Source organism: Sciurus vulgaris (genome assembly GCF_902686455.1).
Source record: "Sciurus vulgaris genome assembly, chromosome: 4".
NCBI classification, from domain to species: Eukaryota; Metazoa; Chordata; class Mammalia; order Rodentia; family Sciuridae; genus Sciurus; species Sciurus vulgaris.
Window position 1 is genome coordinate 152,937,488 of NC_136464.1, and position 25,906 is coordinate 152,963,393.

General features: G+C 34.4%; 1 protein-coding gene across 8 annotated transcripts in view; it reads left to right on the forward strand.

Annotated features, from left to right (window-relative positions):
• Window positions 1-25,906, forward strand: part of TRPC4 (transient receptor potential cation channel subfamily C member 4) — a 201,682-nt gene that overhangs the window by 29,294 nt on the left and 146,482 nt on the right. The window contains exon 1 of one of the 8 annotated variants that reach the window (XM_079137235.1): window positions 19,425-22,400. The exons of the other annotated variants lie outside the window; for them this stretch is intronic. The gene's annotated coding sequence lies outside the window, so the exon portion shown is untranslated. Of the gene's footprint in view, window positions 1-19,424; window positions 22,401-25,906 lie in introns of those variants that run through there. 8 annotated transcript variants of the gene reach the window in all.

Below are 25,906 nucleotides of genomic sequence, written 5' to 3' on the forward strand. Positions count from 1 at the left end.
TATTCTCTACATCTATGAACTCAGTTTCACAGAGTCCACATGTAAATGAGATCATTTTGTATTTGTCCTTCCCTGCCTTGTTTAATCTGCTTAGACATTACATTAATCCATGATGTCACAAGTGACAAAATGTATTCCTTTTTAATGTTGTGTAGTATTCCACTGTGCATAGATACTACTCCACCACACTTGCTTTATCCCATTTCCTTCTGTGGACATTTAGGTTGTTTCTATATTTTGACTTGTGAATAGTGTTGTGATAAATATGGAAGTGCACACATATGTTTTCGGCATGCTGATTTCAAGTCTTTCTGCATGTATATCCAGATATGGATTGCTGGATCACATTGAACCCTATTTTAATTCTTTGAAGAAGCTTCACGCTGTACTAATGGAATACTAATTTATATTACCACCAACAGTGTACAAGCTTTCCATTTTCTCCACATTCTCATGAATATTTGTTACCTTTCACTCTTGGGTAATAGCCATTCTAACAGTTAATACCCATTCTTTAACATTCTAACAGGTGTGAGGTGATACCTTACAGTTTTAATATGTATTTCCCTGATTTAAGGTTGTTGGGCATTTTTTAATATGCTTGTCAGCCATTTGTATGTCTGCTTTTGAGGAAAGTCTATTCACGTCCTTTGCCCTTTTTTTTTTTAATAGAGTTGTTTGTTCTCTTGCTGTTAAACATTGGTCTGGGCAATGATTTCTTGGATACGACCCCAAAAGCACAGCAACAAAAGCAAAAGTATACGAATCTTGAATTTCATCCAACTAAAAATACTTCTGCACAGCAAAGAAAATAATGTGAAAATCCACAGATTCAGAGGAAATAGTTACAAATCTTACATCGAATAAAAGGCAAATATTCCAAATATATTTAAAAAACTCAAACTATCATTTCTTTGTTGTTTTTAACAATTAAATTGTTTCTTTTAAATAATCTTATACTTTAAATGTTACAGTTTATAGCATATATCTTTAAGTTATTGCAGTCTACCTTCAAATGATACTGCACTATTTTATATTTTATAACTATTTTGTATAGTTGTTTTATAACTATTTTGCTTCCTTTTCCCCTTCTACCCTTACAATATTTTACACACAAATATACATATTTTATACAAATATACATATTTGTATATTTGTATACATATTTGTATACAAATATGTATATTTGTGTGTAAAATATGTTATTTTCCTATGCATATGACAATACACTTTTTATTATTTTACATAAGCAAACAATTATCTTTAAAATAATGATAGGAAAACTGCACATATTTGTTCATGTACTTAACCATTCCTTTTTCTTTTTTTTTTTTTTTTTTGATAATTCCTTCCCATAAACCAACATTTCCATTTGTTGTCATTTCCTTCTGTCTGAAAGACTTCCTTTAATATGTCTTGAGTTGTGACATCCTGGAGATATATTTTTTTCCAGTTTTTGTATATCTGAAATATGTTTATTTTATTGCTTTAAAAATTAAATATGATTTGCCAACCTTAAAGTTCACAGTTTTCAGGTGTATAATTTAGTAGTTTTTAGTATATTCATCTTCTTATGACTGAATAATAGTCTGCCCTATATATATTCTTTATAGATATATATTTATCATATATATCCATTATATGTATGATTAGGGAGATATATATGTGTGTATGAAATACACAATTTGCTTTTCCATTCATTTGTTGATGAACTTCAGTTACTTCCAGCTTTTGGAAACTGGAAGCTTTTATTTTCCCAAGTGGTTGAGACATTTTACATTCCTATCAGTAATACAAAAATGTTCCTCTGTTTCCATTTTTTCCATCTTTTATTTTATTTATATATGACAGTAAAATCCTTTTGACATAACTATACAAGCATGGAATGTATCTTACTCTAATTAAAACCCCATTCTTCTCAATGTGCATTTTGATGGAATTCACTGGAATTCACTTTGGTGTATTCTATATGTACAGAGATGTCAGATTCATTCCACTTCTCTCCTTTTCCTATCCTCCCTCCCTTCCCTTCATTCCCCTTTGTCTAATTTGCTGAACTTCTATTCTGATGTCCCCTCCCTCTTATTGTGGATTAACTTCCATGTGTCAGTAAACACACCATTCCTTTGGTTTCTTGAGATTGGCTTATTTCACTTAGCACAATAGTCTCCAGATCCATCCATTTACTGGCAAATGTCATGAAGTCATTCTCCTTAATGGCTGTATAATGCTCCATTGTGTATATATACACCACATTTTCTTTATCCATTCATCAGCTGAAGGGCACCTAGATTGGATCCACAGTTTAGCTATTGTGAATTGAGCTGTTGTAAACATTGATTTGGCTGCAAAAAGTCACAGTAGTCTCCATCTTTACCAACACTTGCTGTTTCTTTGTGGGGTTTATTTTTGTTTTTGTTTTAATTTTAAAATCTCAGTGGGAGAAAAGTGATATCTCATTGTAGTTTTAACTTGCATTTCCCTAATGATTAATGATATGGAACATTTTTCAGGTGTTCATTGACTGTGTATCTTCTTTAAACAAATATCTATTTATATCATTTTTACTTTTAAAAAAATCTGATTATGGACCTTTTATTTTTATGTCTGACAATTATCTATATATTCTGAATATAACACATCACTAAATATATGATTTATGCATTTTCACTTTTGTGTTATGTTTTGATGATATCCAATTTATCTATTTTTTGTTTGGTTACTTGTGATTTAGTGTCATATATGAGAAGTCATTGTATAATCCAAAGTATTGAGACTTCATATTTTAAAAAAGCATTTAAAAACATTCAACAAACTTGAAAGCAAAAGGACTTTCTCATTCTTGCAAAGGACAGCTAAGAAAACCCACAGCTAACATACTTACCTGAAAAATATCGAACAGTTTCTTTCTAAGATGAGAACCAGACTCCTTTTTTGCCCCTTCTACTTAACAATGCATTTGAGGTTCTGTTCAGGTAAATTAAGTAAGAATTAGAAATAAACAGCATCTATGTGGGAAAGGAAGAAGTAAAACTATCTCTATTGGTATAATCTTATGAACAGAAAACATGAAGGACTGTGTAAAAATTATAATGAATGGTTCAATGAATGAGGAAATACTTTTGCTTTCCAGTTTGTTGAATGTTTTTAACATTAAACAGTGTTCAATTTTGTGAAATGCCTTTTTTTAAATTCTTTGAGACCATGTGGTTTTTCTCCATTAGCTTTTTTTTCCCAATGAAAAATCTCTTATCTTTGCTTCTCTATGCATATGTGTCTTTTTGAAGAGGAGTTTCATTTGCTCCTTTGTCTATGGTTTTAAACAACTTGAATCTCACCTGCCTTCATCTAATTTTCTTGATGTTTCCTGTGCTTAGGATTTATTAAACTTTTTGATTTGTGGGTTTAGAGTTTGTATCAAAGTTGGAAACGAAACCTTCCCTTTTTTTTTTTTCAAATATCTTTAACCTTCTCCAATACAGAGCCTCTAATTAAACATGTATTAGGTGATTGGATGTGTCCATAACTCATAGCTCATTAATGTTTTTTTGGTTGTTGTTGTCCCAATTAGTTATACATGACAGCAGAATGCATTTCGACTCATTGCACACAAATGGAGCAAGACTTTTAATTTCCCTGGTTATACACAATGCAGAGTCACACCCTCCATGTAATCTTACATGTACATAGGGTAATAATGTCCATCTCATTTCACATCTTTCTGTCCCCATAGCCCTCCCCTCCTCTCACTCCCCTCTGTCAAATCTTAAGTTCCTCCATTCTTCCCTTGTTCCCAACTATTATGGATCAGCATCCACATAGCAGAAAAAATATCCAGCTTTTGGCTTATGGGGATTGGCTTATTTCACCTGAGCATGATATTCTGCACCTCTATCCATTTACCTGCAAATGCCATAATTTCCTTTTTCTTTAAGGCTGCGTAATATTCCATTGTGTAAATATACCAGTTTCTTTATCCATTCATTTATTGAAGGGCATCTAGGTTGGTTCCAAAGTTTAGCAATTGTGAATTGAGCTGCTGTAAACATTGATGTGACTGCATCACTGTGATATGTTGATTTTAAGTCCTTTTTGTATATACCAAGTGGGATAGCTTGGTCAAATGGTGGGTCCATTCCAAGTTTTCTAAGGAATCTCCATACCACTTTCCAAAGTGTTTGCACCAATTTGCAGTCCCATCAGCAAAGTACAAGTGTTTCTTTTCCCCGACATCCTCACCAACACTTATTGTTGCTAGTATTGTTGGTAATTGCCATTCTGACTGGGATGAGATGAAATCTTAGAATAGTTTTGATTTGCAGTTCTCTAATTGCTAGAGATGTCGAACATTTTTTCATATATTTGTTGAACATTTGTGTTTCTTCTTCTGTGAAGTGTCTATTCATTTCCTCAGCCCATTTATTAATTGGGTTATTTTGGTTTTTTTTTTTTTTTTTTTTTTTTTTTTTGGTGTTAAAAGTTTTTTGAGATCTCTATATATCCTGGAGATTAGTGCTGTAATGTGCATGTGTAAAGATTTTCTCCCATTCTGTAGCCTCTCTCATCACATTACTGATTGTTTCCTTTACTGAGAAGAAGCTTTTTAGTTTGAATCCATCCCACTTATTGATTCTTGATTTTATTTCTTGTACTTTAGGAGTTTTGTCATTAAGGTTTTTTTTATTTTATTTTTCAAAGATCTGAGTTTTCTCCTTGGGTAGTTTCTATTACTGTCTTTGGGTGCACTCATTTTTTAACAACAACCAATCTGATATTGATCCCATCCAAGTGTATTTTGTTCTCACACACTGTAATTATTTTCCCCCAAATTTTGTCCTCCATCCTTTTAAAATTCTTCCAGGTTTCTGTTTAATGCATTTTTCTATTCTGGATATATAGTTATAATTAAAATTGCAATTTTGTGTGTTTGTGTGTGTGGTTTTTTTTCCTAATTCTAATATCTTTGTGAATTCTTGGCCAAGTGTAAATTCATTACATTTTTTCCCCTCATCATGAGTTGTATTTTCCCTGGTATTTATGTCCTGATCATCTTCTATTTGATGGTAGACATTATAAATGTTACTCTTTTGGGTCCTAGACATATTTTTGTTGCTATCAATAATCTTGAATTTCATTCTATGACACACATAATTTACTTAGAAATAACTGGATCCCTGGGTCTTGACTTTAATATTTGTTTGGCAGAATAGAGCAGCACTTAGTCAAGGGATAATTATTGCCTATTACCAAAGCAAGACTTTCTGTATAGTCTTCCTTAATCCCCACGAGTTATTAGAATTTTCCATTCTGGAGGGTGGGAACAGACTCTGACTCTGGGGCTGGGAATGATGAACCCTGCTCCTCTAATCCTCTCAGATCATCCTGTCTCAAGCATCAGGAAACTCCTTATACATATGTGCTGATGACTGTCCTGCTGAATAATCGTGATGCATCCTCTGCAACTCTCTGGAGTTTTTCCCTTTTGCACCTGTGTGGGGGATTCCTTCCATATCCAGCGTGGGTGAGGAAAAGGGTTTCTGTTGGAGGCAGTTGCCAGTTGTAGATTGATCACTAAGAAACTTATTTAATTAAATTAACAGGAACCAATTATGTTTTTAAGTCTAAGGGGTTGTGACAGATTGAGCCACACCAAGATCTGACCTCTAACAACATGGAGAAGCCCACCTTCCCTTTATTTATAGTCATATAGGTAAAGGGGACTGGGAGGAGCTTCTTCTGTGAGGATCAGAATGAGGTGGAGTTAGGGAAGCCACTTGCTTTAGCAAGTCATCCCAGTAGAATTAGCATCTCCTCAGGCAGTGAGCCACTCTGCACAGGTCAGATACCCAAGGCTCTCTGAAACCGTCTCTCATGACCGCCAGTTCCTGGGAGTCAGACTTCTGAGTCCCATGGCTCAACCAAGCCTGGTTCTGCTAGTCATGGGTGCCTTCTCACACAGCTGCCTCCCCCTTGGTACCCTATCCTGTGGACTCTAGCTTCCTGGTTCTCCCCAGAAGCTCAGTTCCAACTCCTTGTCTGAGAAATGCTGCTAGACTCTACCTGGGATTCCCATTATTAAGAGCTCATCCTTACCTTTTGTTACACTAGATGTCCAAAGGGATCCTAGTTGAGCTATGAATTGGGCCAGCACATAATCACATGTAGAACATATAACCCATCTTGAACATTCTGTGTCTTTACCCTCTTTAGATGTTATTTCCCCCCTTGAATCTTGTTTCTGCATTTTGAAGTATATGGAACATTATTTTGATGGTTTTTTTTTTTTTTTAAGCATGCAAATACTTGATTCAATTTTGTTTAAGTAAAACTCAGGGCCTCAGGGACTTTATTATGAAGTAATAAGCATTTTGGTAATGCTTTCCATTACAATAAGATGTTTAAAAGATCCATTGCAAAAAGGAAAAAAGAAAAAATACAGAATAAGGATATAAAATTTAGAAAGGTAACAAGTGAGGTAAAGAGCTTTCTTTCTGTTAGCTAAGTTAAAGAATCTAAGCTGTTTATCCCGTGTTTCAATTACTGTAATTTGAATATTTTCTTAGGTCACAAAAGACTTACTCTCAATCTTCCCAGGACTGAGAAACTGTTAGTCTTCTTCCCTGCTCTGTAAACTGCCAGCATGATTCCATCAGTTCACCAGTTTGAGTTAGAGAAAAGGCAGGACTAAAATATTAATATCTTTACCAAGACTTCTTGTTATTTATCTGTACTTAAACTTGGGTCAGTGTGTTACCTGGTAACAAACAAATTATATATTTTATAAAACATAAGTCAACTCTCTTTTCAAAAGAAAAATTCACATGTCACGGTCTGGGGAGTCTTACTTCTATGATGTGTGAACTTCCCCTCCTGGATGGCTGTTGCAGACAGTTCTCTGTTATACAGGAGAGACAGTAATTAACGAGCACCTTCAGAGTCTCCTTTACTGTGTCAGAGAAAGGTAGCAGGGTTGGTAAGAAAAAGAAGCTGAGCTGCAAGGCTCAAGTGAAACTGTGGCTGGTCCCACAATGTGCCTCTGGCAAACCTGATCCTTCAGATTTGTGATTTGGAACACAGTGACTGGACTTTACACTCTTATATCCACCAGTCTTTGGGTGTGCCCCAACTCAACAGGTCTGGGCCTTGGGTAAAGTAGTTCCGTGCCACCGGGGCAAACCCTAAAGGAAGCTGGAAGGTATTTCCTGTCCACACTCCCAACAGTTGAAGCATCAAAGCCCACACTGGAAAGGTTCTGGAAGGTATATCACAGTCCGCCCAGACCCCCAGTTACAATTAAAATATGTGCCAAGGAGTTAATTGTTAATGCTACTTTTCTTTTTTCTCCATTAGCCTTCCTACTAGGTATCATTTCTCCCACTCTCAAAGATTCAAAAATCATATACCAATGTTCTTTAATCTGCTCATGTTTTCATTTTCTTTTCAATTGCATGACCCTTTAAAGGGTTATGGCCTTTTGTCATTTCAGTGAACCATTGAACTTTAAGACTATAATTTTAAAGCTTAGCTTTGAATGCATAGAACATTATTTCCTTCATAGTTATGTTCCTTACTTATTTAAGTTATTTAGAAAGAGCTGGATCTTAGTGAAGTTCTTCTAAATAAGTCATAAGAGAACAAAGGAGATGTATGTGAGAAGAACAAGGCCATTTAGCACCTGTCAGATGGAAAGAGATCTGCGTCCAAAACAGTGTCAAAAAATATTTTGAAAATAAGTCTAAAACGTATTTGAAATCAATGATTCACAAACCTAAATTTATATAATTTAATTGAAGATCTCATAGTATGACTTCAGTGGGTTTTATCAGCCTTTGATGAATCACCTTAGGCTAGGCACCTTTCTCCCCCATGTATAAAAAGTTTGCCGCTTATTGCAAGAACTAAATTGACACAAATGAAAGCAAGAGAAAAAAAAGTGGTCATGGCTCATCTGGAAGGATGGAGAGATTTCTAAATGTCCGTTGGTTTCTCCTTGCATGTGGCAATGCAATAGACCTCTACTGGGCTACCCCAGGTGAACCGTGTCCCTGTTTACAGTGGGCCCAGGGCAGAGCCTTTCCACAGTAGGGCTGGTGGGTGATAAGGAAGAGAAACTCACCTGTCTTGCCCTCAGAGAGGGTTTAATGCTTTACATCAGTGATAATTTCTCTTTTAAAAAATACCGAAAGGTGTAATTACCATCTGGTATAATACGTTAGGGTTCTCAATTTTCAATTAATTTAAATGACACTGTTAACATTTTTTATAATTGTGATGATGATGATTTTGTTGACAGAGTAGGAACAAGAAGTATGACACTTTTAAAGATCCTTGTTTTAGGGTACTGTTAACTTTGTATTAGTTAGCTTCTAATCTAAATGCCCAAATGAAATATTTGAATAAAAATCTAAAGCTTTTCCTTGTAAATAAGTCATGAGCACCGAAGCCATCAGGAAAGCCTTTGAGGCTTAGGAAGAATTATTCTGGCTCTGTGTGAGTGTGTGATTGTGGAGGGTGGGGGAAGGGAGAGAAGAAGATGTGTGTGTCTTGCTTATGCAGTTCACATCAGTGTGGCAAACAGGAAAGAACAGAAATCGACATATAGGATTTCCCTTATTTTCAGGGAGCATATAAGTTTATAAGATGTCCCAGAAATCATTTTTCTCTCCAGTGGCTTAAGCACTTTTCAACAGATTTCTTTATGGACATGTTGTAGTTATTTCATGAGAAAGTTATCTGGGGATAGAGATTTAAAATCCCAGGCCTCTTGAGGAATAGGGTCATTAGCTGTCATGTGGGGATACTTCAGGGTCACAGAGGCTAACAGAGACTGGAGCAGTATGAGAAGAGGAGACCTGAACAGGAGTCTATATGTAGACATGGCACTGATAGAATGTATACTCTCCTCCCTTTCCTGGATTGCTCAGGGAAAACTGGAAAGAACAACTATAATTATTATTCTGACTTGAGCCTAAATTAATCCTCTTTTCACTCCTAAATATTTTAGGTGTATTAACTTGAAGGTTTAGTAGAGACAGCAGAAGAATTTTTTCTGATGCAGTTAAATGTGAATGGCTCCCACAAACCCATATGCTGAAGGTTTGGTCCCCAGCCTGTAACATGGGAGGTGGTAGAACATTTAGGATATGGGCCCCATTGGGGAAGTTAACTCACTGGGGTCATGGCCTTGAAGGGAATATTGGACCCCAGCTCCTCTCTCTTTGCCTCCCATGAGGGAAGCAATTTTCTCCACCATGTGTTTCTGCCATGATGTTATTGTTTCACCACAGGCCCAACAGTGGGGTCAACCAATTATGGCTTGAAAGTTCTGAAGCTGTGAACCAAAATACACTTTTTCTCTTTAGGAGTTGTTTATCTCAGGTATTTTGTCATAGTGACAGAAAGCTGACTAACACAATATGCTACTGTTACTGCAGTTACTGCAAAAGTTGCTTACTGTTTGAATTCTCAATGTCCAGCATACATGGCTGAAATCATATGTTAGAGCTTTTCTGCTATGGATAAGTTTTAATGAAACAGGAAGGCCTCCTGGGAAACAATAATGACAAAATAGATTTTACCTGTTTCTTTTATCTTTGACTAAACAAAGTAATTGTCATGTACTATATAAGAAGTTGTCTTTTGATTTGTAACAAAATTAACATTAACAATGGAGACCTTACTGTGTAAAATATTCCTATTGTCAACAGCTCAATGTATCCAACTTAATGTCATGGTAAAAAGCGTGCTGTTTAACTCTGTGATGAGATATTCTTAATTGTTTGGTATTCAAATATATAAACAATTTTATGTGGTTGATTCCTCTGGTAACTTCTCTAGAATCTTTCTAGATTTTGTACTTAGGAGATATCCGTTAGACTTATAGTGAACTCACAAAGTTTAATAAAGGCATCATTTTACAACAAACTTCCATTTCCCAAGTTTATGCTATGAAATTCTTCTTTCTGTAGCTTTGTTTTATTCTCATTCTATCCATGTCTTAGTGTCATCTCTGATTCTTCCCAATTTTGTTTTATCACCTTAATCTCAAGAAAAATGTGTACCCTCTTCCCCTGGAAATATGACGGTGCTTGTTTTAGTTAGTTATTTCACTGCTGTGACTGAATGACCTGACTAGCACAGCTGTAGAGGAGAAAAAGTTTGAGAGCTCATAGTTTCAGAGGTCTTAGTCCATAGAAGGCTCCATTCCTTTGGGGCTCAAGATGAGGCAGAGCATCATGGTGGAAGAGTGTAGCAGAGGGAAGCAGGTCCCATCATCAGGAAGCAGAGAGAGAGAGAGACTCCACTCTTCAGATACAAAATACATACCACAGAGCCACACCCCAATTCCAATCTCCTACAGTCACACCCTACCACTTCAATTAGTCCCCTCAGAGATTAATTTACTGAATGGAGTAAGACTCTTACACCCCAATCATTTCTCCTCTGAACCTTCCTGCATAGTCTCACATGTGAGCTTTTGGGGGACACCTCACATCCAAACCATAACAGTGCTTAAACAGTGGAGTTTCTCACAAGTGAGGACATGAAGACCTTTACCGATAAGAACCAACTGAATGATTTCATTCGTTTCCTATAAGTAGAAAAAAATCATGGACATATATTTAAAAAGACAGAGACTACTAATTAAAGATTCCCCAGTGATAGATATATGAACTGGAGAGAAAGTGTTTATATTATGTGGTAACAACAGAGATATATTTTCTTATTTTTTAAGTAGACTTATAATTTTTCATTTGTGAAAGAAATTTTTTTTTATGACTTGGTTGCATTACCAAATTCATTACCATTAAGTTATATGCAACCCATCTATAATACTTAATACCATAGAACAGAAAGTAATAATCAGTAGCATTCATTACCTCACACAGTAAAATCATATAAAACATTTTCAGTAGAACTGTTAGAAACCTGAATTCTTTAATATGAAGAATAATCTGAGGAGGTTTGATAAGAAGATCAGTGTGTTCCTTTCCAGATCTAAAATTCTGTCATTTATTTATTTTGATCTATGATGTATAAAAAAATCAACCATTATTAAGAATTGCATGTAATTAATTTCTCATTTATAACTTGCTTATATAGTTCTTAGTTGTTAAGATACTTTTGAGGAAATATTTGAAACATCTTCTGTGTATCTTCATATGTGAAATCACTTGAACACTTGGATATGTTACTCTCAAACCTGTTTCCTCATCTCTAAAATGGGTATGCTTCCTCTTTTAATTGATGAAAAGATTCATGTAGGTGAAAAGACTGAAATAATAAAGCATGATTTAGAAATTTGAATTATGTATGCATCGTCTATTCAGAGTACTCAAAGCACCATTACAAACACATAAAATGAAATACAAAGATATGTAAAAATGCATTCTTTTTTAAAAATGTTTTTAGACATTGATGGAGACAATACTCAATTTTCTTTATTTTTATGTGGTGCTGAGGATGGAACCCTGGGCCTCACATATGCTAGGCAAGTGCTCTACCATTGAACTCCAGCCCATAAAAATGCTTTCTAACCTGAGAAATAAAATATAAGCTTTTGCAGTTAAAACTGGCTCTATGAAAGTAATGCCCCTTGATAAATCAGTCAAGAGTTCTCTTTCCCCCGCTTTCCTAGTTCATTTCAACTTGGATTAAAAAGCAAAACGGTGCAGGAGGAAGGTATGTGGAGTCTGGAGCCAGACTGCCTTCATTCAGCTCCCAGGTCCAACACTCTCAAGGTGCATGACTTTAGGGAAGTAACTCAATCTCTCTGTGCTTCTGTTTCCTCATCTGTACAGTGCTAGAAATGCTGTTACCTCTTTTGGGATTGTGAGAATAAAATGAGATAATATGTAAAGCACATGCCAGAGTGTCTAGAACAAACTAAGAGTTCATTACTGTGGCCCTTCTCTGCCTGAGTTATCCTCCTTTGGATCTCCTCAGGACTCACCCTTTTAAGATCCTGATGGACCTTTCTCCCCCTTGCACATGGACCTTCATAGTTGTCTTTTAAGTTCCTTGTCTCTATTTCTCATCAACAGATATGTTTCATAAAATCAATAACCATATCTGACTTATTCACTTTTACTGTAGTCATCTTAATATTTTACTGTCTGATACCTATTAACTACCTAATAATACTTATTGAATGGATAAATCAAGAATCATTTACTTCCAATAATATGGCAGAGAATTTTTCCTATATACAGAATCTTTGTACTTCTTTCCCTATTGACAGAAATCTACTCATGTGTAGGAAAAAAAATTAGTCTCTCTCTCTCTTATATGCTTCTATAATGTAAATCTACGTGAGTCCCAAAGACCTTTATAAAATATGGTTATAGAGGACTACTCACTTGCTTGGCTCATTCTGGGCTCCAGAATGGATGATAATTTTCTGGTGGAATCCAACTTATGTGATTCTCAAGGGGGTTCTCTAGTTTTTTTTTTTTTATAGAAACAAATTGAGAATTGCTATGTTCATATTATAGAAAATGAATTCCATTTGTTTGTTATGTTGTTAACAAGCACATTTGCATAAAATCAAAATTGTAATATGCACTTTTGAAAATTTTAATTTCTTTTAGCAAGAAATTTGAGGGAAGCCTCTGATAAATGTAAAAGAAGACAATATTTCTAATGAAGTCTTGACTTTGCTATTAGCAATCTATTTAATCATTTATTTATCCACTTGTATAGTCCATGTAATTCCACTTTGGAATGATTTCAATACTTAAATCTCCATCTGCTTTTGTAAATATCTCCAGTGCACATCTTGATGCAAGGATTTATTTGACAAAACAGGGCAGGTAGCAGGAATATAGGGACTCACAAAGCAGTCCTTCCTATCCCTGAAGAATATGTTGAGGTACAGTGGGACAGGAATATAGAAAATCAGTGAGTACAGCAGAAATTTTAAATGATCAGGAAAGCCATGAGAAGTATGCTCAGAGAAATGTAAGGACTATGAGAATTTGAGGCAGATTCCAGAGCCCACAACCGCCATAACCAGAGCAGAGAGAGGCACGTAATTCTCCCAAGACTCAGTGATGCTTAAGTTGAAACTTGAGTTTCATCAGAGATAACCAAGTGGACCAAGTTGAGTTGGAGGTAATCAAATTGGGGAAAGATATTCCTAATAGAAGATATAACAATTATATTCTTAGAGCCCATGCTACTGAACAGAAGTGTACAATGCTGCAGTTGCTGGTTCTCTTTCTATAAATTGCTGATTTTCTTTTTTCCAGGATTCTCTTTCCTTCTTCAGTGTCTACTTCATACACTGTGTGCATACTGTATTGACTTCATGAACACTGTAAGCACTTTCTTCCTCTAATCTTTGTCACAATGTTGAGATTCTAATCTTTTATCTTTGTCAAGGAAAGAACAATTTTCAGAGTCCAACATGAAGACCAGAACAATCCCATTGCACAAAAATTGTCAGTTCTTGAAGATCTCGTCCGACTATGAGAATTCACAATTCAGAAGCACATGTGACACTAGACGAGATCTCACAGCCTGTGCCTTGTGTGCATGTTCCTGGAATTGTACTCACCACTATGTAAATACTTACTTAGGAAGGAAAATGTTCTATCTTTAACTTTATTCACAAATTGTCTAATATATATTAAATCTCGATCATACTATTTGAATAAACACTATTTTATCAAATGCCAATTTAATGGCAAATATTAATTGATTTCAGAATGCCAGGATACCCCATAATTTTGATGTTTTATGATTTGGGGTAGGGAAGTTTTTTTCATCATTATCAGTATCATTGCGGATCCTTCACTTCCCTTTAAAGAATCTAACACCAACTTTACATCTTTTGTCTCATATCTTGATGAATGGAGAATCTCCCTTGGTCCATAAACCTTAAAAAATAATGGAAGTTGTGGGGAAGGAAGGAGATGATTTAAATAATCTTGGAGGAAACCATTTTGTCTAGATATTATAAAGTTGTAAAGAACTATACACAAACACTGTGATCTGATTGTAAATTATTTGACACAGGTATGTGGTCTAGTAATTCTGGAACTCTTTACATGTTTGAACATGCACAATAAGTTAATATAGTGTAGATAATGAGAAATGAATTGCTTGCTTGTTTGTTTGGCACCAGGGATTGAATCCAGCACTGCTTAACCACTGAGTCACATTCCCAGCTCTTTTTCTTTTTTTTTAAATTTTGAGACAAAGTCTCACTAAATTGCTAGAGCCTCTCTAACTTGCTGAGGCAGGCCTTGAACTTGTGATCCTCCTGCTTCAGTCTCCTGAGGATTGCACGTGTCCATCACTATACCTGACAAAAATAATTTTATTATCCAGAAAAAGTGTTCCAAATAAGCAAAGGAGAATGCTAGAAAGAACCTGTGGTGCTGAGTTGGTATTTGAAGTATCAGAATGATTTCCTCTGTGTGTATGAGTGTGCACACATAGATGCAAAAATTAATGTGTTTGTGAATATCAGTTGGTGCCTGTGTACGTATTTCTTAGTCTGTCCACTGAGAGGGCCTCAAGTGTCTCTCAGTGGCATAAAGGACATCTAGCATGCCAATATTAATTTCTAATTACTGTACTTCAATTTAAAAAACTGGGCCTTCTTTGAAAATGTTTTGCTTCTAGGGTCAAGCAGAGAAAATACAAGAGGAGCCTGTAGCATCTTGAAGTGCCAGAAACTAAGGAAGTACTAAGTTATACTCAAGTAAAAAGAATGAGAACACGTGATAAGAACATAGCTGTCAACCTGAAAAAGCTCCTGATGGCCAAAGAAGAAGCAGTTTCAACAGCCCCCAAAAGAGCAATAGTATTACACTTGTAACTTCAAAAACAAAATAAATCTCCATCAACTCATAATGAAATAAATAGATGACATGTTGATAAATGGAGGTAAAAGGAGACAAATTTTTCTTAAGGTAGAATTCCAAGTAATGAATGTAGAAGAAATGGGGAAAATAGAAAATTACAAACAGAGTGCCACAGCAATAATTGCTACAGAAAAGACCCTATGATAGATACTGAAATCAGTGGGTAAAACATGAAGAAGAGAAAGGGTGTTTGAATTGCCTCAAAGTTTCTCCCCAAAATATTAATTCTCACAATGGTCTGACATATATCAACAAACTTTAATAACCCCCCCTCTTCTAGCAGGTGAAGCTTAGATCCCCTCATTACGAGAATGAACTGGATTTATTGACTTGCTTCCAGAAAATAAAAGACTATAGGGAAACCTGATAGGTGTGGCCTTAACTAAGGTTCAAGATCAACATCACCGGTAACACTCCATACTGATATCGTGCAGTGGTACAGTGGACTGGCCACAGCATCCTTTCCCCAAAGCCATAGTTTCAATTGTGAAAAAAATCACACAAATCTAAATTGAAGGACCATCCATAAAATAACTGAGTAGTGATCTGCAAAAATATCAAAGTCAGCCAGGCAAGGAAAGATAGAGAAAATATCTGAGATTGAAGAATATTAAAGAGACAGGACAACTAAATGCAATGTGGTATCCTGGGATGGACACTGGAAGAGAATAAGAACTTAGATTAAATACGTACATACATACATGCATACACACAATACATACATATAAGGTGAGAGATTAGTCAGATTTGAGTTCAGGTAACAGATTAGTCAGGTGTTTTTAAGAGATTTAATTAAGGTACTTATAATAATTTTAAAATGCTATAGAATTATCTTTACTGATTTGTATGTGATTCCTGAACTTCCCTCTACCCAACTTATTTTTTTAAATATATATGCCATTTTTAGGATCCTATCCTTTTGTTGTTTTTATATTTCAAAATGATCTTATATTTTCCCCCACCAATATGTTTTCCATCCTTCAAAATGCAGCTCAGGCATAACCTAAGTAAAGCTTCTCAATATCCATAAATCTTTTGTATTTTAGCATTTATTATCCTACATTTTGATATTTTATTTATCTCACCATATAAAAAGTATGAACTTCCTAAAAGGAAAAGCTGTATCTTTATATTTTTAATACATGAATGGCCTAAAATATGAGTTCAATATATTGCAAATGAATGAATAAAGAATAAATGAATAATCATTCCATTTTAATTAGCAGCCTTGGTTATTACATTCAATTATGGGCTATTTGAACTAAGATTCATGTCTTGCTTCTTTCTTCTGTTGTTTTTCATTTTCTCCCTCCCTTTGTTCTTCTTTCTTTCTTTTTTTTTTTTTTGTTTCTTACTAGTACTCATAACAAGTTTTCATTTCATGTATGTACGTGATCACAAACCCAGCTTAAACAGGTAATTTAACACTGCATAGTTATAGTTCTCAACTATAGATCAAGTACATGGGAGAAGAGGAATGAAGGGTGATATAGCAGAGCAACCCATGATCTTTTCACTTACTTTTGCTATTTTTTTTAGCATTTTTACATTATCTTTTAGTGTAGCTTACAGAGATCCTCTGCCAGAGTACAGAGATGCACAATTCTTAAAATATTTGGTACTATGATATTATGTTCCCCATATAGGAAAAATAATTTTAGAAAAGTTTTATGAATTACATTTCACAGTATCAATCAAATATTTTGCATTTAGGCCATATTTCTTTATGTAGGGTAAAAATAAAAAGACTGAAGTCATGCTTAGGTACATGTTCTTCCAAATATTTCCCATAAAAAGAGAGATGACAAAATGTTTGATCACTTCAGGTATTGTGAAATTAGTAGTTTATTACTATATGTATGATTTACTATTATATATTCTCTATTCTTAAATTATTGAAAATATTGATTTTCTTCAAAATGTTTCACTGATATTTTGCTTAGAAAAGTCATCATTAAATGGAAGGCAAATGTTTTTATTAGACTGAAAATGTTTTTTATGAGTATGAACAGAAATTTATACTGTGATAAAATTCATGTTAATTTACATTTCAAAGTCCATAATATTAATATTATATCTTATTTTTATAGTTTACAGTGGCTCAGATGATAGCCATTATTTTTATTTAGTGTTCCATTCTATTCATTATATTCATATATTAGGTGATTGTGTACATTTCTATATACATGAAAGAGTTTATCCTAGTAGCTTCTATAGCTATTTACATATATATACTGCATTTTTGAAAATATCTTTAGAATTAGTAATTCATTTATATCTCTCTTAGTTTAATGCAATGTCATACTTTCTCAATATTACAAAGTCAAAGCTGAAAGAGCAAAATACTAAATTCATTATTTGGTACTGATTATTGAAAATTGATCCTCTTATAAACTATAAGCCTAAAAAATAATCTCTCTTAAATAACCTTGAAATTAATGCCTACATTGAAAACAAAACTCTTAGATATATATCGTGGAATATGTATATCAATTTATGTTTCTCTTAATTTAAAGGAATGGAAGCTAAATTTAAACAATTAAAATGTTTGCAAATTAATTCATGAGCTTGCATCTGGAAATGCAGCAAAATGTGATCAAAATGAGTGGAGTTACTATCGATCAAGTAACCTTTTATACCAATCCACTTGTTGTACTGCGTATCACATTTGAATAGCAACAACCCTGCATGTGGACATCATTATCTACCTGGACAGATGGAGAGATGAAGCCTCCAAGAAAATTGATAACCTGACTTGAATTGGCAGAATACTTCAAAAACCTAATGTTTTTGGTTCCAAAACCAACATATCTTATAGAACCAATTTAGAAGCAGGGAGTGGTAAAGCTCTAGCCTATTATCCTTACAAATAGTGTAAAATCACCTGAGGCTCCTCAAGTCAAAACATTATGGGTTCAATTTCACTATTGGATTCAATGTGATTACAGCAAATTTAAGGGTAATTCACCTCCCGAATGTCCCAAACTACAAAAGAAAAATGATAAGGGATAACACTAAATAAACTTTTATTTTGTGGCTTTTGGGTGTCAGGTACCATGGTCCATTTAATGCATTTTATCTTGATTCTTTAACATACATTTTTTGAGATAGTATTATTCTATTTTGCACATAAGAACATGTAAGTATTCTTAAGTACCTCTCCCAGACTCCAAGGATGGAAGGAGTCAAATTTGGTGTTGAAATCAGGTCTTCTTGACTACACATCTCATGTTCTTAAAAAAATGCAAAATGAATTTGATGAAAGAAGAGGCAGCAGAAGGCACTGAAAAGAGAAAGGAACTATCAACCAGAAAAATAAGAATATTCATGAGGGATTCAGCCAAGGGCAAGTTAAGCTGCTCAGACATTGCTAGATGCCAAGGGTACAACACTGATTAGGTATTTATAGTAAAGTATGTTTCCATTTACTAAGATAGTCATTCAACATATTCACCCATTCATAGTTGAGAAAATGATCTAAAATAATCTGTACTATATTTCTAATATAATATTTTATCTCCAATACAATTATATATAATATACAGAAAATGTGGAAATTTCATAATAATGACTATTTTTACTTCTGAACACTTAGAGTATTGGTTATAGAGGTTTACAATTAGAATATATTGAACTTTTTTCAAGTAAGGAAATCAATTTCTTTTTAAATTAGAACTTTATAGTTATACATAGTAATTGGGTTCATTCCAACAAACATAGATGCACAGAAATCCATTTTGGTTCATGACTCCTTTTTTGCCTCCCCCCTTTTCTTTGCCCATTCCACTCTTCCATTCTCCTTCCTCTACTAGACTTCCTTTCACTCATATATTTATTTATATTCGATTGGTTCTTTCAACCCATGTGTAAAGGTGAAGTTCCAGGTGGTATATGTGCACATAACAAGACTTCAAGAATTCATTCTCCTTTGCCTCCTCTTACCCATCCCTCCATTCTGCCTCTCAATCACCTCCTTCTTCATTATTGATTGTCCCTTTATCTCTATGTTATCCTAACCTTTTCTCCCCCTTTCCTTTGTTTTACTCTAGCTTCCACATATGAGAGAAGATATTCAACCTTTAAGTTCCTGAGTGTGGCTTAATTTGTTTATCATGATATTCTCCATTTCTACCCATTAACTGGCAAATTCCCTAACTTCATTCTTTTTTTATGGCTGAGTACAACTTCATTGTGTGTATACGCACACACACACACACACACACACACACACACACACACATATATATCACAATTTATTGATTCATTCATCTGTTGATGGACACTTTGGTTGATTCCATAATTTGGCTATTGTGAATTGTGCTGCTATAATCATTGAGATGACTGTATTGTTGTAGTATGCTGACTTAAGGTCTTTGGGGAAAATATCAAGAATGGGAGGACAACTGGGTCATATGGTGTTTTCATCCCTAGTAAGAATATCAAATATTTAAAGTTTATTCTGATGTCAGAGATTGCATAGGCAAAATATCCAATTAATTGATTTTTTTAAAACTTTTTATCTAAATGTTCACTAAATGCATGTGGAAAGTCTATAAAACTTAGTATTATAATACTTTGGGATTCTAATTTTGAAAGAAAAATGGATAATTTCACTATTAAAGTATCAATTATTAGTTTTTCCAGAGAAATAAGTAATTTTTTTACAATTTTAATAAATTGGGAACTGTTTTTACAAAATTAATTACATGAGGTAACGTAGAATCATATTGAATGTAACCCATCGTCCCAGGAGAAGCAGCCGCAGAGCAGTAACCAGGCAAGATGCAGTATAGGGGTGGTGAGCCTGGGCTGCAGCCTGGCAGAGTCCGTCATGCCTGTGCCAGCCTGAGGCACAGGAACCAAAGTGCAGGAACTTGTCACCCTGTGCAGCGTGGCCTGGGCCAACAAGAGGTGAGAAGATGGAAGCAGAGCAGACCCAGATGGAGATTGCAGGGCAAACTAACAGTGCTGATACTTTCCAACACCTGATTAGAATAACTTTAGACCGATCTGATTAGTATTTTTCCAAAAACTGATTAGCATCAATTTTGACCAATAGTGTTGACCCAATAGCTATATAAACCCTAAACTAGCACATTCAAAGAGCAACCTGCTATGAGGTCCTCTCTCACCATGTGAATTCTCTTTCTCTTCTTTTTTTGAGGGTTGGTGACCAGGGATTGAACTCAGGGGCACTCAACCACTAAGTCACATGTCCAGCCCTATTCTGTGTTTTATTTAGAGACATTAGAGATAGGGTCTCACCGAATTGCTTAGTGCCTCGCTTTTGCTAAGAATGGCTTTGAACTCGCGATCCTCCTGCTTCAGCCCCCTGAGCTGCTGGGATCACAGGGGTGTACCACCACACCTGGCTGTTTCTATTCTTCAGTCTTAAATATATCCTACTCTTTTCATGCTTTCCTTCTGTTATCCGTGAAATTTACTTTTTGGATTTGCAAGACAAAACCCCCAAAAGAAATTGGCAATGAGTTTCTGGGTCTACTTCAAGAGCATAGGCTGCCATTAAGAGCTGCAACATGCCACTCAGTAATAGTGACAAAGAATATGGTTTGCCTGCTGCAACTCTTGGAGCAGATGTCCCCTACCTTGATGAATTGCAACCACTAAAATGGGTTTTCTCGACTTCAAAAGCATGCAACTTACCCAGAACCCACCTGCCAGCAGAAGCAGAGAAAATCTGGTTTCAATTTCTATTAGAATTAGAGTACATTTGGGTGGTTTAATTCTTCTATTTTCATTAAGGCAAATGAGTTTCAAGAAGCAGAGAAAAATGACTGAAGTCTAAGAGCTGTTTGTAATGGAGCCAGAGTTGGAAAGGATGATCCTACTATTTAGACCATAGCACATTCTCATTCGTTAAATCAATACTTTAAATTAGTTTATGTCAGCTTCTGAAATAACAGAACTTTGACTTACACAGAAAATTAGTTTCATTTAGTTAGTGTAAATGAATGTTTGTTGGAAAACAAATTATGCTACTTATGTGAATAATCCTATCATATCTGCTTAACATCCAAAGACACAAAACTCTTGAATTAAAAAGAAAATACTATTGTGCTTGCTGATACAAACTATTTTACATGTTGTGTTAACTATCTCGGTGCCTATTTACTAAAGAGACAGACATTTGGGTTGAATATTTAAGAATCATAATACAACTTTATGTCACTTAAAAATGATTCCACTGTCATAAGACTGATGATTGTAGAGAATAACACAATTTCTCTGGATATTAAGTCTATCATGAATTTTTAGAATAATCAAATAACCTGTGACAGACACTGCTTTGCCAAGCAAAATTCATCTCTAATTTTTTTAATTGTTAGAATACTTACATGTGTTGGGGGTATTTAGGTAATAACTGAATGTGCATAATGAAACTTTGTAAAGAGTATTCTTTATGAGCATTCTTATTTTTTAAAAAAAATTGCTTTTGATTTGCATAATTTGTGTTTGACTTCAGAAAATTCAGGGAATATAAAAAAATAAGTAAAAGATGAAAAGTTCATGACAAAAAGAAGGAGGGATTACTTTTTATATTTATATCTTCTTCTGTGTTAACCATACAGTGTTTTTAGGATGTTAAATTTTCAGTCTGAACTGTCATTCAGTAAAGAGAGTACAAGTGTAATAAAGCACAGTTCCATTGAGTTTTAACCTCTTAGGTTTAATTCAACATCGGGAATGAAATCCACACTTCATTTTATTTATCATTGTTGCATCTCACATACGCAAAGAGTTAAACCCTGCTATCTGTTCTTAGTTGCATTCAACAGTGAGTTGAACAAGATTACTTGAGGGACTGTGACTGGGTGTTGCAGTGGGGACAAATTAGGAACCAATACACAGCTGATTCAGTCACTGGAAAATTGGAGAACATAATAATGCGAAACTGAACAGCCATTTGACTGCAAAGTAAATGGCTAAATGTGTAATGCAGGGTAAGAACGAAAAAATTGACATCAGATAGGGAACACATTTACAAAGACAATGTGACCTTTGTCAAGTTAGTTCAACTCTGTATCCATGCCATGAGACACTGATAATAGTAATTACTCCAGGGAATTCTCCTGAGGATTAGTTGAGTTCATATGTGTAAAACTCAGAATAGCAGCTGCCACAGAGTAAGCATTCAGTACTATACCAAGTGATGAAATCTTGCCTGCTCCCACTCACTCTGTCCCACCTGGGACTTAAAGCATCTCTTTGTTCATTGTCTCAACACACTATATGCTACCTAGCCATAGGTCATTTAGTAGCTGTCTTGGTTATCCGATCAACTATCATGGTATTCTGTGAGGCTTGTATTCAGGTAGACCTTTTTTAACTTAATAATGTCCCCAAATTGCAGGAGTACTGATGCTGGAAATTCTAAAATTTCAAGGAAGTCTTGAAGTGCTTCATTTAAATAAAAAGGTATGGAAAGTTCATCATAAGGAAAGGAAACTAAATCATATGCTGAGGTTTCTAAGATCCAGAGCAAGACTGAAACATGAAACAATATAGGTAAGGTTCAGCTCTCTTTGTGGTTTCAGGCATAAACTGGGGGGGTGCCTCATATGGGGGACTACTGTAATTGCTTTCTCCTCTGAGTCACTAGGAAGCATCACACAAATCTATCCTGGAGAACTTGCCATCTGGTACTGACCATTAGCTGTCAACAATGCTCCTTTCCAGCTTGGCAATATCCTCTCTGAGGTCAGAAATTCGTGCTGATTATTATTTTAATAGCTTTATTTGAGGTGTAATTGGCATATTAAAATTCATCCATTGGGATTGTGTTTTATGTCTCTTTATGTCCTCAGTCCACAAAAATATCCGAATACAACACAGATAAGCATCACTAAACTGTTTTTTGAGTAATTTACAATAAATAAGATTATTCGTGTGAATTTGTATAATTATACCTCAATAAGAACATTCTTTTAAATTCAGCTTATTTTTAACATATATATATGTTATCTAAACTAAGATGTATATTTAGTTTTTAAATTTAAATTGAAAGTTACTTTTAACTGACACATTAAAACATAAATATTGTACATGTTTATGGAGACCATGCAATGTTTTGGTACATGTATTCATTGTACAGTGACAAAAATTAGGTTAAATGTGTCTACTTCTTCAAAGATTTTATTTCCATATGGTGAAAATGTGCAAACTTTTTCTTTTAGCTTTTTGAGATACATAGTATATGGTTGTTATTGATAGTCACCCTCCGGTGGAGTAGCACACCAGAACTTCTTACTCCTGTGTGACTATAACTTAGTACCCGTTGGTCACTCCTCCCTCCGCTGCTCTCCCCAGTCTCTGGTAACCCCCATTCTGCTCTTAACTTTCAAGAGATCAGCATTTTATATCCCAGATATAAGTGACAGTATCAGTAATATCTTTTCTGCACTTGGCTTATTTCACTTAGCACAATAATCTCCTGTTCTAGCTATGTCGTAAATGACAGTATTATTTTGCTTTTAATAGTAAATGAAATACTTTTTTTAGAAGTGAAAATAATTAATTTCATAATATAATAAATGATTAGATTGAGGACCCAAACAAGAGAAAATTCTATGATGTTCAAAATTTAATTTCTATCTCATTATTATAAAATGCATTAGAAACTCTTCCTCATAGTTGTACCTACCTGAAAAATTTCTATACTTTGGAAACAGTTTTACTGAAAACCTCAGTAGTATTTAACAATGAGAAATCAGTCCATGATCAAGAGATCCTAATTAGAATAAGACATATCTCATGCTTGTTTAAATATGTCAAAATATACTCTACTATCATGTATTACTAAAAAGAACAAATAACATTTTTAAAAAGAGCAGTTTAGAAAGCTCGCATGTTTATAAATTCAGTAAAAAAAATATAGACCTTGGTAGAAGCAAGGAAATCATTTAGCATAGTTTTAAGGGAAGGAGAAGAAGAGAGGTAAAGTTAGTGATGTGTTCATGGTCACAACACTTTTTTCTTTCCTTCTTTCTTTTTATTTATTTATTTATTTATTTATTTTGGCAAAGACAACGAAAAAGCATTAACTATTAGAAGCTGAGAAAGTCACACCCATCATTAAAAAATATTCAATTTGGTCACCCTCTGATTCTTGAATTCTCTCTACTGCATTCCCTATAAGTTGTCTCTTCTTTGCTTGAAAACTGGGAACAACAGAAAATTTATGCCTCTGAGATAGACTGTTTAATCTTGGACAAGTCTTAGTATTAAAACATCACCATTTTGTTGAGATGAGAGCTTTGTCTTTATAACTTCTACCTATTCATCTTGGTTCTAGCTTTCAGGATCATGGAAAACAGTCTAACATGAGACTCCCTCTAAATATTAAAGATAACTGTCTTGTAACAAAACAAACTTTCATTTTGTGATTCAAGAGCATTTACATTTTTAGGAAAATGAATTGTGTTCTGATTATCCAAATTAAATATGGAAAATAAAAATAAATCAGAGCTTACTCCTAGGTAACCTTTCTTGTTAGTGTAGTCACCTCCTTTTTAATGTGGGCTTTTCCATTGTTGCAGACACATTTTTATTGTGTTTAACATTTTGCCTGTGATTACCACTTATCATGCCATGATTAATTTTCCATGACAGTAAAATGCAATATGTATTATTTTAATACTTGAACATTTTTTATTAAATAAACACTTAGCACTTCGTTGAACTGACAATTATTGGCTTTTAAGTTTCTATTTTTTCCCAACAGTAAATAACAGAGTTTTATTTATCTTAGTGCATACATTGCCTGCCTTGTAAAATATAACATTAGAGTAGATTCCTGGAAAAGGTATTTCTAGAGTAAATGACTTGAACCTTTCAAAATACTGATACACATATTTCGAATTCCTTTTTAGTTTCAACTATCACCAACAATTTACAAGAGATGTATTTTCACTGCACTATCTGACATTGGGTATTCTTTTGTCTGTAACCTAAATACGTTCAGCATGGAATATCTTTTATCTTATTGGTATATTTCTCAGATTTTAGAGATCAGTGAAATTGAATGCTTTTTCTTTTTTTAATTTTTTAATTTGTTCTAATTATATATGACAGTAGAATGCATTTATGCATTTTGATAAATCATACATAAATGAAGTATGATTTCTTATTTTTCTGATTATACATCTTGAAGGATCACATCAGTCATGCAGTTATATATGTCTGTGAGGTAATAATGTCCGTTTCACTCTATTGTCCTTCTTACCCCCATAGTCTTTCCCTTTCCTTCATTCCCCTCTACCTAATCTATAAAGTAACTCTATTCTTCCCTAGTGCCTCTACCCCTTATTGTGAATTAGTATCTGCATATCAGAGAAAACATTCACCTTTGGTTTTTTGGGTTTGGCTTATTTCCCTTAGCATGGTATTCTCTAACTCCATCCATTTTTCAAATAATATTTTCTACCCATACATTTTTTTTTAATCTGAGGAAACTGTTTCTTAGTAGTTTGTCTTTTCAACCTAATAAACTTCCCTGTCATATTTATCTTGAAGAATTCCCTAGTTATTTTGCATTTTGATTTTGTGAATTGTTTAATGCAGTTCTAAAATTTTTAAATGGTATGGTATGCATATCATGAATATTCCTTATAATCTTTCCCCATTGATTTTGCTTAGAAAACTCATCTTTCTTAAAAGGATAGATGAATATTTGTATTTTCCTATCATTTTATTTGTTTCAATATTTAAATTTGAAATCCATTTAAAATCCATTCTCATGGTGCTATCAATTAATCTTTTCCAAAGCTTAAAAACCAGTTGTCTCAACATTATCTTTTATCTTTTTATTTTCGACCTCTGACTTGTCCTCTTCCTTCTCAATGTGCTCCTCTGCGATGTGGGCTCAAGTTCTTCTGGTTCTGTCTCTGCCGCTGCCTGTGTCTCATACAGACACACACCACCATCCTTACTACCCTGCCACTAGCAACAACAGCAAAATAACAGCAGCGCTTAAGCCATAGCGTACCTTTTCATATTTCTGCAATAATGTCATT